The following is a 12,468-nucleotide window of genomic DNA, read 5'->3' on the forward strand; positions in this document are numbered from 1 at the left end:
TATTAGTTTTGCTTTGTCATTTGAACGTGTATTTGACATTGTTTCATTAAAAATGTAACTATATTTCAGATATTAGCTTCTTTTATTAAAAAAAAAGAATTGTCCCGTCGATTTTTGGCAATCTAGGGAGTGGCCTGTGTCCCACCCACCACCTTACAGGACACACCCTAGTCCTAACTCAAGGTGCTGACTTGGGGTGAACAGTCATCTCTCCCAAAATGGGCAGTAAGTCCCGCCCAGAGTGCTGCACCAGAGCTAGGAGCCAATACGACAAAAAGGCCAATTCATCGCAGATTTCGTATTTTAAAATAATTATATCTGGGTATTAGTTTTGCTTTGTCATTTGAACGTGTATTTGACTGTTTCATTACAAATGTAACTATATTTCAGATATTAGCTTCTTTAATTAAAAAAAAGAATTGTCCCGTCGATTTTAGGCAATCTAGGGAGTGGCCTGTGTCCCACCCACCACCTTACAAGACACACCCTAGTCCTAACTCAAGGTGCTGACTTGGGGTGAATAGTCCTCTCTCCCAAAATGGGCAGTAAGTCCCGCCCAGAGTGCTGCACCAGAGCTAGGAGCCAATACGACAAAAAGGCCAATTCATCACAGATTTCGTATTTTAAAATAATTATATCTGGGTATTAGTTTTGCTTTGTCATTTGAACGTGTATTTGACATTGTTTCATTACAAATGTAACTATATTTCAGATATTAGCTTCTTTTATTAAAAAAAAAGAATTGTCCCGTCGATTTTTGGCAATCTAGGGAGTGGCCTGTGTCCCACCCACCACCTTACAAGACACACCCTAGTCCTAACTCAAGGTGCTGACTTGGGGTGAACAGTCCTCTCTCTCAAAATGGGCAGTAAGTCCCGCCCAGAGTGCTGCACCAGAGCTAGGAGCAAATACGACAAAAAGGCCAATTCATCACAGATTTCTATTTTAAAATAATTATATCTGGGTATTAGTTTTGCTTTGTCATTTGAACGTGTATTTGACATTGTTTCATTACAAATGTAACTATATTTCAGATATTAGCTTCTTTAAAAAATTTTTTAAAAATTGTCCCATCGATTTTAGGCAATCTAGGGAGTGGCCTGTGTCCCACCCACCACCTTACAAGACACACCCTAGTCCTAACTCAAGGTGCTGACTTGGGGTGAACAGTCCTCTCTCCCAAAATGGGCAGTAAGTCCCGCCCAGAGTGCTGCACCAGAGCTAGGAGCCAATACGACAAAAAGGCCAATTCATCACAGATTTCGTATTTTAAAATAATTATATCTGGGTATTAGTTTTGCTTTGTCATTTGAACGTGTATTTGACTGTTTCATTACAAATGTAACTATATTTCAGATATTAGCTTCTTTAAAAAAATAAAAAGAATTGTTCCATCGATTATAGGCAATCTAGGGAGTGGCCTGTGTCCCACCCACCACCTTACAGGACACACCCTAGTCCTAACTCAAGGTGCTGACTTGGGGTGAACAGTCATCTCTCCCAAAATGGGCAGTAAGTCCCGCCCAAAGTGCTGCACCAGAGCTAGGAGCAAATACGACAAAAAGGCCAATTCATCACAGATTTCGTATTTTAAAATAATTATATCTGGGTATTAGTTTTGCTTTGTCATTTGAACGTGTATTTGACATTGTTTCATTACAAATGTAACTATATTTCAGATATTAGCTTCTTTAAAAAAAAAGTAATAATTGTCCCATCGATTTTAGGCAATCTAGGGAGTGGCCTGTGTCCCACCCACCACCTTACAAGACACACCCTAGTCCTAACTCAAGGTGCTGACTTGGGGTGAACAGTCATCTCTCCCAAAATGGGCAGTAAGTCCCGCCCAGAGTGCTGCACCAGAGCTAGGAGCCAATACGACAAAAAGGCCAATTCATCACAGATTTCGTATTTTAAAATAATTATATCTGGGTATTAGTTTTGCTTTGTAATTTGAACGTGTATTTGACATTGTTTCATTACAAATGTAACTATATTTCAGATATTAGCTTCTTTAAAAAAAAGTAATAATTGTCCCATCGATTTTAGGCAATCTAGGGAGTGGCCTGTGTCCCACCCACCACCTTACAGGACACACCCTAGTCCTAACTCAAGGTGCTGACTTGGGGTGAACAGCCATCTCTCTCAAAATAGCCAGTAAGTCCCGCCCAGAGTGCTGCACCAGAGCTAGGAGCCAATACGACAAAAAGGCCAATTCATCACAGATTTCGTATTTTAAAATAATTATATCTGGGTATTAGTTTTGCTTTGTCATTTGAACGTGTATTTGACATTGTTTCATTACAAATGTAACTATATTTCAGATATTAGCTTCTTTAAAAAAAAGTAATAATTGTCCCATCGATTTTAGGCAATCTAGGGAGTGGCCTGTGTCCCACCCACCACCTTACAGGACACACCCTAGTCCTAACTCAAGGTGCTGACTTGGGGTGAACAGCCATCTCTCTCAAAATAGCCAGTAAGTCCCGCCCAGAGTGCTGCACCAGAGCTAGGAGCCAATACGACAAAAAGGCCAATTCATCACAGATTTCGTATTTTAAAATAATTATATCTGGGTATTAGTTTTGCTTTGTCATTTGAACGTGTATTTGACTGTTTCATTACAAATGTAACTATATTTCAGATATTAGCTTCTTTTATTAAAAAAAAAGAATTGTCCCATCGATTTTTGGCAATCTAGGGAGTGGCCTGTGTCCCACCCACCACCTTACAAGACACACCCTAGTCCTAACTCAAGGTGCTGACTTGGGGTGAACAGTCCTCTCTCCCGAAATGGGCAGTAAGTCCCGCCTAAAGTGCTGCACCAGAGCTAGGAGCAAATACGACAAAAAGGCCAATTCATCACAGATTTCGTATTTTAAAATAATTATATCTGGGTATTAGTTTTGCTTTGTCATTTGAACGTGTATTTGACATTGTTTCATTACAAATGTAACTATATTTCAGATATTAGCTTCTTTAAAAAAAAAGTAATAATTGTCCCATCGATTTTAGGCAATCTAGGGAGTGGCCTGTGTCCCACCCACCACCTTACAAGACACACCCTAGTCCTAACTCAAGGTGCTGACTTGGGGTGAACAGTCATCTCTCCCAAAATGGGCAGTAAGTCCCGCCCAGAGTGCTGCACCAGAGCTAGGAGCCAATACGACAAAAAGGCCAATTCATCACAGATTTCGTATTTTAAAATAATTATATCTGGGTATTAGTTTTGCTTTGTCATTTGAACGTGTATTTGACTGTTTCATTAGAAATGTAACTATATTTCAGATATTAGCTTCTTTAAAAAAAAAGTAATAATTGTCCCATCGATTTTAGGCAATCTAGGGAGTGGCCTGTGTCCCACCCACCACCTTACAAGACACACCCTAGTCCTAACTCAAGGTGCTGACTTGGGGTGAACAGTCCTCTCTCCCAAAATGGGCAGTAAGTCCCGCCCAGAGTGCTGCACCAGAGCTAGGAGCCAATACGACAAAAAGGCCAATTCATCACAGATTTCGTATTTTAAAATAATTATATCTGGGTATTAGTTTTGCTTTGTCATTTGAACGTGTATTTGACATTGTTTCATTACAAATGTAACTATATTTCAGATATTAGCTTCTTTAAAAATTTTTTTAAAAATTGTCCCATCGATTTTAGGCAATCTAGGGAGTGGCCTGTGTCCCACCCACCACCTTACAAGACACACCCTAGTCCTAACTCAAGGTGCTGACTTGGGGTGAACAGTCCTCTCTCCCAAAATGGGCAGTAAGTCCCGCCCAGAGTGCTGCACCAGAGCTAGGAGCCAATATGACAAAAAGGCCAATTCATCACAGATTTCGTATTTTAAAATAATTATATCTGGGTATTAGTTTTGCTTTGTCATTTGAACGTGTATTTGACTGTTTCATTACAAATGTAACTATATTTCAGATATTAGCTTCTTTAAAAAAATAAACAAATTGTCCCGTCGATTTTAGGCAATCTAGGGAGTGGCCTGTGTCCCACCCACCACCTTACAAGACACACCCTAGTCCTAACTCAAGGTGCTGACTTGGGGTGAACAGTCCTCTCTCCCAAAATGGGCAGTAAGTCCCGCCCAGAGTGCTGCACCAGAGCTAGGAGCCAATACGACAAAAAGGCCAATTCATCACAGATTTCGTATTTTAAAATAATTATATCTGGGTATTAGTTTTGCTTTGTAATTTGAACGTGTATTTGACTGTTTCATTACAAATGTAACTATATTTCAGATATTAGCTTCTTTTATTAAAAAAAAAGAATTGTCCCGTCGATTTTTGGCAATCTAGGGAGTGGCCTGTGTCCCACCCACCACCTTACAGGACACACCCTAGTCCTAACTCAAGGTGCTGACTTGGGGTGAACAGTCCTCTCTCCCAAAATGGGCAGTAAGTCCCGCCTAAAGTGCTGCACCAGAGCTAGGAACCAATACGACAAAAAGGCCAATTCATCACAGATATCGTATTTTAAAATAATTATATCTGGGTATTAGTTTTGCTTTGTCATTTGAACATGTATTTGACATTGTTTCATTACAAATGTAACTATATTTCAGATATTAGCTTCTTTTATTAAAAAAAAAGAATTGTCCCATCGATTTTTGGCAATCTAGGGAGTGGCCTGTGTCCCACCCACCACCTTACAAGACACACCCTAGTCCTAACTCAAGGTGCTGACTTGGGGTGAACCGTCCTCTCTCCCAAAATGGGCAGTAAGTCCCGCCCAGAGTGCTGCACCAGAGCTAGGAGCCAATACGACAAAAAGGCCAATTCATCACAAATTTCGTATTTTAAAATAATTATATTTGGGTATTAGTTTTGCTTTGTCATTTGAACGTGTATTTGACTATTTCATTACAAATGTAACTATATTTCAGATATTAGCTTCTTTAAAAAAATAAACAAATTGTCCCGTCGATTTTAGGCAATCTAGGGAGTGGCCTGTGTCCCACCCACCACCTTACAAGACACACCCTAGTCCTAACTCAAGGTGCTGACTTGGGGTGAACAGTCCTCTCTTCAGAAATAGCCAGTAAGTCCCGCCCAGAGTGCTGCACCAGAGCTAGGAGCCAATACGACAAAAAGGCCAATTCATCACAGATTTCGTATTTTAAAATAATTATATCTGGGTATTAGTTTTGCTTTGTCATTTGAACATGTATTTGACATTGTTTCATTACAAATGTAACTATATTTCAGATATTAGCTTCTTTTATTAAAAAAAAGAATTGTCCCGTCGATTTTAGGCAATCTAGGGAGTGGCCTGTGTCCCACCCACCACCTTACAAGACACACCCTAGTCCTAACTCAAGGTGCTGACTTGGGGTGAATAGTCCTCTCTCCCAAAATGGGCAGTAAGTCCCGCCCAAAGTGCTGCACCAGAGCTAGGAGCCAATACGACAAAAAGGCCAATTCATCACAGATTTCGTATTTTAAAATAATTATATCTGGGTATTAGTTTTGCTTTGTCATTTGAACGTGTATTTGACTATTTCATTACAAATGTATCTATATTTCAGATATTAGCTTCTTTTATTAAAAAAAAAGAATTGTCCCGTCGATTTTAGGCATTCTAGGGAGTGGCCTGTGTCCCAACCACCACCTTACAAGACACACCCTAGTCCTAACTCAAGGTGCTGACTTGGGGTGAACAGTCCTCTCTCCCAAAATGGGCAATAAGTCCCGCCCAGAGTGCTGCACCAGAGCTAGGAGCCAATACGACAAAAAGGCCAATTCATCACAGATTTCGTATTTTAAAATAATTATATCTGGGTATTAGTTTTGCTTTGTCATTTGAACGTGTATTTGACATTGTTTCATTACAAATGTAACTATATTTCAGATATTAGCTTCTTTTATTAAAAAAAAGAATTGTCCCGTCGATTTTTGGCAATCTAGGGAGTGGCCTGTGTCCCACCCACCACCTTACAGGACACACCCTAGTCCTAACTCAAGGTGCTGACTTGGGGTGAACAGTCATCTCTTCAGAAATAGCCAGTAAGTCCCGCCCAAATTGCTGCACCAGAGCTAGGAGCCAATACGACAAAAAGGCCAATTCATCACAGATTTCGTATTTTAAAATAATTATATCTGGGTATTAGTTTTGCTTTGTCATTTGAACGTGTATTTGACATTGTTTCATTACAAATGTAACTATATTTCAGATATTAGCTTCTTTAAAAAAATAAAAAGAATGGTCCCGTCGATTTTTGGCAATCTAGGGAGTGGCCTGTGTCCCACCCACCACCTTACAAGACACACCCTAGTCCTAACTCAAGGTGCTGACTTGGGGTGAACAGTCCTCTCTCCCAAAATGGGCAGTAAGTCCCGCCCAGAGTGCTGCACCAGAGCTAGGAGCCAATACGACAAAAAGGCCAATTCATCACAGATTTCGTATTTTAAAATAATTATATTTGGGTATTAGTTTTGCTTTGTCATTTGAACGTGTATTTGACATTGTTTCATTACAAATGTAACTATATTTCAGATATTAGCTTCTTTAAAAAAAAATAATAATAATTGTCCCGTCGATTTTTGGCAATCTAGGGAGTGGCCTGTGTCCCACCCACCACCTTACAAGACACACCCTAGTCCTAACTCAAGGTGCTGACTTGGGGTGAACAGTCATCTCTTCAGAAATAGCCAGTAAGTCCCGCCCAGAGTGCTGCACCAGAGCTAGGAGCCAATACGACAAAAAGGCCAATTCATCACAAATTTCGTATTTTAAAATAATTATATTTGGGTATTAGTTTTGCTTTGTCATTTGAACGTGTATTTGACTATTTCATTACAAATGTAACTATATTTCAGATATTAGCTTCTTTTATTAAAAAAAAGAATTGTCCCGTCGATTTTAGGCAATCTAGGGTGTGGCCTGTGTCCCACCCACCACCTTACAAGACACACCCTAGTCCTAACTCAAGGTGCTGACTTGGGGTGAACAGTCCTCTCTTCAGAAATAGCCAGTAAGTCCCGCCCAGAGTGCTGCACCAGAGCTAGGAGCCAATACGACAAAAAGGCCAATTCATCACAGATTTCGTATTTTAAAATAATTATATCTGGGTATTAGTTTTGCTTTGTCATTTGAACATGTATTTGACATTGTTTCATTACAAATGTAACTATATTTCAGATATTAGCTTCTTTTATTAAAAAAAAGAATTGTCCCGTCGATTTTAGGCAATCTAGGGAGTGGCCTGTGTCCCACCCACCACCTTACAGGACACACCCTAGTCCTAACTCAAGGTGCTGACTTGGGGTGAACAGTCCTCTCTCCCAAAATGGGCAGTAAGTCCCGCCCAACGTGCTGCACCAGAGCTAGGAGCCAATACGACAAAAAGGCCAATTCATCACAGATTTCGTATTTTAAAATAATTATATCTGGGTATTAGTTTGGCTTTGTCATTTGAACGTGTATTTGACTATTTCATTACAAATGTAACTATATTTCAGATATTAGCTTCTTTAAAAATTTTTTTAAAAATTGTCCCGTCAATTTTTGGCAATCTAGGGAGTGGCCTGTGTCCCACCCACCACCTTACAAGACACACCCTAGTCCTAACTCAAGGTGCTGACTTGGGGTGAACAGTCATCTCTCCCAAAATGGGCAGTAAGTCCCGCCCAAAGTGCTGCACCAGAGCTAGGAGCCAATACGACAAAAAGGCCAATTCATCACAGATTTCGTATTTTAAAATAATTATATCTGGGTATTAGTTTTGCTTTGTCATTTGAACGTGAATTTGACTGTTTCATTACAAATGTAACTATATTTCAGATATTAGCTTCTTTAAAAAAATAAACAAATTGTCCCGTCGATTTTAGGCAATCTAGGGAGTGGCCTGTGTCCCACCCACCACCTTACAAGACACACCCTAGTCCTAACTCAAGGTGCTGACTTGGGGTGAACAGTCCTCTCTTCAGAAATAGCCAGTAAGTCCCGCCCAGAGTGCTGCACCAGAGCTAGGAGCCAATACGACAAAAAGGCCAATTCATCACAGATTTCGTATTTTAAAATAATTATATCTGGGTATTAGTTTTGCTTTGTCATTTGAACGTGTATTTGACATTGTTTCATTACAAATGTAACTATATTTCAGATATTAGCTTCTTTAAAAAAATAAAAAGAATTGTCCCGTCGATTTTTGGCAATCTAGGGAGTGGCCTGTGTCCCACCCACCACCTTACAAGACACACCCTAGTCCTAACTCAAGGTGCTGACTTGGGGTGAACAGTCCTCTCTCCCAAAATGGGCAGTAAGTCCCGCCCAGAGTGCTGCACCAGAGCTAGGAGCCAATACGACAAAAAGGCCAATTCATCACAAATTTCGTATTTTAAAATAATTATATCTGGGTATTAGTTTTGCTTTGTCATTTGAACGTGTATTTGACTATTTCATTACAAATGTAACTATATTTCAGATATTAGCTTCTTTTATTAAAAAAAAGAATTGTCCCGTCGATTTTAGGCAATCTAGGGTGTGGCCTGTGTCCCACCCACCACCTTACAAGACACACCCTAGTCCTAACTCAAGGTGCTGACTTGGGGTGAACAGTCCTCTCTCCCAAAATGGGCAGTAAGTCCCGCCCAAAGTGCTGCACCAGAGCTAGGAGCCAATACGACAAAAAGGCCAATTCATCACAGATTTCGTATTTTAAAATAATTATATCTGGGTATTAGTTTTGCTTTGTCATTTGAACGTGTATTTGACTATTTCATTACAAATGTATCTATATTTCAGATATTAGCTTCTTTTATTAAAAAAAAAGAATTGTCCCGTCGATTTTTGGCAATCTAGGGAGTGGCCTGTGTCCCACCCACCACCTTACAGGACACACCCTAGTCCTAACTCAAGGTGCTGACTTGGGGTGAACAGTCCTCTCTCCCAAAATGGGCAGTAAGTCCCGCCCAACGTGCTGCACCAGAGCTAGGAGCCAATACGACAAAAAGGCCAATTCATCACAGATTTCGTATTTTAAAATAATTATATCTGGGTATTAGTTTGGCTTTGTCATTTGAACGTGTATTTGACTATTTCATTACAAATGTAACTATATTTCAGATATTAGCTTCTTTAAAAAAATTTTAAAAAATTGTCCCGTCAATTTTTGGCAATCTAGGGAGTGGCCTGTGTCCCACCCACCACCTTACAAGACACACCCTAGTCCTAACTCAAGGTGCTGACTTGGGGTGAACAGTCCTCTCTCCCAAAATGGGCAGTAAGTCCCGCCCAAAGTGCTGCACCAGAGCTAGGAGCCAATACGACAAAAAGGCCAATTCATCACAGATTTCGTATTTTAAAATAATTATATCTGGGTATTAGTTTTGCTTTGTCATTTGAACGTGAATTTGACTGTTTCATTACAAATGTAACTATATTTCAGATATTAGCTTCTTTAAAAAAAATAATAATAATTGTCCCGTCGATTTTTGGCAATCTACGGAGTGGCCTGTGTCCCACCCACCACCTTACAAGACACTCCCTAGTCCTAACTCAAGGTGCTGACTTGGGGTGAACAGTCCTCTCTCCCAAAATGGGCAGTAAGTCCCGCCCAGAGTGCTGCACCAGAGCTAGGAGCAAATACGACAAAAAGGCCAATTCATCACAGATTTCGTATTTTAAAATAATTATATCTGGGTATTAGTTTTGCTTTGTCATTTGAACGTGTATTTGACATTGTTTCATTACAAATGTAACTATATTTCAGATATTAGCTTCTTTAAAAAAAAGTAATAATTGTCCCATCGATTTTAGGCAATCTAGGGAGTGGCCTGTGTCCCACCCACCACCTTACAAGACACACCCTAGTCCTAACTCAAGGTGCTGACTTGGGGTGAACAGTCCTCTCTCCCAAAATGGGCAGTAAGTCCCGCCCAGAGTGCTGCACCAGAGGTAGGAGCCAATACGACAAAAAGGCCAATTCATCACAGATTTCGTATTTTAAAATAATTATATCTGGGTATTAGTTTTGCTTTGTCATTTGAACGTGTATTTGACATTGTTTCATTACAAATGTAACTATATTTCAGATATTAGCTTCTTTAAAAAAAAGTAATAATTGTCCCATCGATTTTAGGCAATCTAGGGAGTGGCCTGTGTCCCACCCACCACCTTACAGGACACACCCTAGTCCTAACTCAAGGTGCTGACTTGGGGTGAACAGCCATCTCTCTCAAAATAGCCAGTAAGTCCCGCCCAGAGTGCTGCACCAGAGCTAGGAGCCAATACGACAAAAAGGCCAATTCATCACAGATTTCGTATTTTAAAATAATTATATCTGGGTATTAGTTTTGCTTTGTCATTTGAACGTGTATTTGACTGTTTCATTACAAATGTAACTATATTTCAGATATTAGCTTCTTTTATTAAAAAAAAAGAATTGTCCCATCGATTTTTGGCAATCTAGGGAGTGGCCTGTGTCCCACCCACCACCTTACAAGACACACCCTAGTCCTAACTCAAGGTGCTGACTTGGGGTGAACAGTCCTCTCTCCCGAAATGGGCAGTAAGTCCCGCCTAAAGTGCTGCACCAGAGCTAGGAGCAAATACGACAAAAAGGCCAATTCATCACAGATTTCGTATTTTAAAATAATTATATCTGGGTATTAGTTTTGCTTTGTCATTTGAACGTGTATTTGACATTGTTTCATTACAAATGTAACTATATTTCAGATATTAGCTTCTTTAAAAAAAAAGTAATAATTGTCCCATCGATTTTAGGCAATCTAGGGAGTGGCCTGTGTCCCACCCACCACCTTACAAGACACACCCTAGTCCTAACTCAAGGTGCTGACTTGGGGTGAACAGTCATCTCTCCCAAAATGGGCAGTAAGTCCCGCCCAGAGTGCTGCACCAGAGCTAGGAGCCAATACGACAAAAAGGCCAATTCATCACAGATTTCGTATTTTAAAATAATTATATCTGGGTATTAGTTTTGCTTTGTCATTTGAACGTGTATTTGACTGTTTCATTAGAAATGTAACTATATTTCAGATATTAGCTTCTTTAAAAAAAAAGTAATAATTGTCCCATCGATTTTAGGCAATCTAGGGAGTGGCCTGTGTCCCACCCACCACCTTACAAGACACACCCTAGTCCTAACTCAAGGTGCTGACTTGGGGTGAACAGTCCTCTCTCCCAAAATGGGCAGTAAGTCCCGCCCAGAGTGCTGCACCAGAGCTAGGAGCCAATACGACAAAAAGGCCAATTCATCACAGATTTCGTATTTTAAAATAATTATATCTGGGTATTAGTTTTGCTTTGTCATTTGAACGTGTATTTGACATTGTTTCATTACAAATGTAACTATATTTCAGATATTAGCTTCTTTAAAAAATTTTTTAAAAATTGTCCCATCGATTTTAGGCAATCTAGGGAGTGGCCTGTGTCCCACCCACCACCTTACAAGACACACCCTAGTCCTAACTCAAGGTGCTGACTTGGGGTGAACAGTCCTCTCTCCCAAAATGGGCAGTAAGTCCCGCCCAGAGTGCTGCACCAGAGCTAGGAGCCAATACGACAAAAAGGCCAATTCATCACAAATTTCGTATTTTAAAATAATTATATCTGGGTATTAGTTTTGCTTTGTAATTTGAACGTGTATTTGACTGTTTCATTACAAATGTAACTATATTTCAGATATTAGCTTCTTTTATTAAAAAAAAAGAATTGTCCCGTCGATTTTTGGCAATCTAGGGTGTGGCCTGTGTCCCACCCACCACCTTACAAGACACACCCTAGTCCTAACTCAAGGTGCTGACTTGGGGTGAACAGTCCTCTCTCCCAAAATGGGCAGTAAGTCCCGCCCAAAGTGCTGCACCAGAGCTAGGAGCCAATACGACAAAAAGGCCAATTCATCACAGATTTCGTATTTTAAAATAATTATATCTGGGTATTAGTTTTGCTTTGTCATTTGAACGTGTATTTGACTATTTCATTACAAATGTATCTATATTTCAGATATTAGCTTCTTTTATTAAAAAAAAAGAATTGTCCCGTCGATTTTTGGCAATCTAGGGAGTGGCCTGTGTCCCACCCACCACCTTACAAGACACACCCTAGTCCTAACTCAAGGTGCTGACTTGGGGTGAACAGTCCTCTCTCCCAAAATGGGCAGTAAGTCCCGCCCAAAGTGCTGCACCAGAGCTAGGAGCCAATACGACAAAAAGGCCAATTCATCACAGATTTCGTATTTTAAAATAATTATATCTGGGTATTAGTTTTGCTTTGTCATTTGAACGTGAATTTGACTGTTTCATTACAAATGTAACTATATTTCAGATATTAGCTTCTTTAAAAAAAATAATAATAATTGTCCCGTCGATTTTTGGCAATCTACGGAGTGGCCTGTGTCCCACCCACCACCTTACAAGACACTCCCTAGTCCTAACTCAAGGTGCTGACTTGGGGTGAACAGTCCTCTCTCCCAAAATGGGCAGTAAGTCCCGCCCA

The sequence above is a fragment of the Gobio gobio genome (genome assembly GCF_949357685.1).
Source record: "Gobio gobio genome assembly, chromosome: 5".
NCBI lineage: Eukaryota > Metazoa > Chordata > Actinopteri > Cypriniformes > Gobionidae > Gobio > Gobio gobio.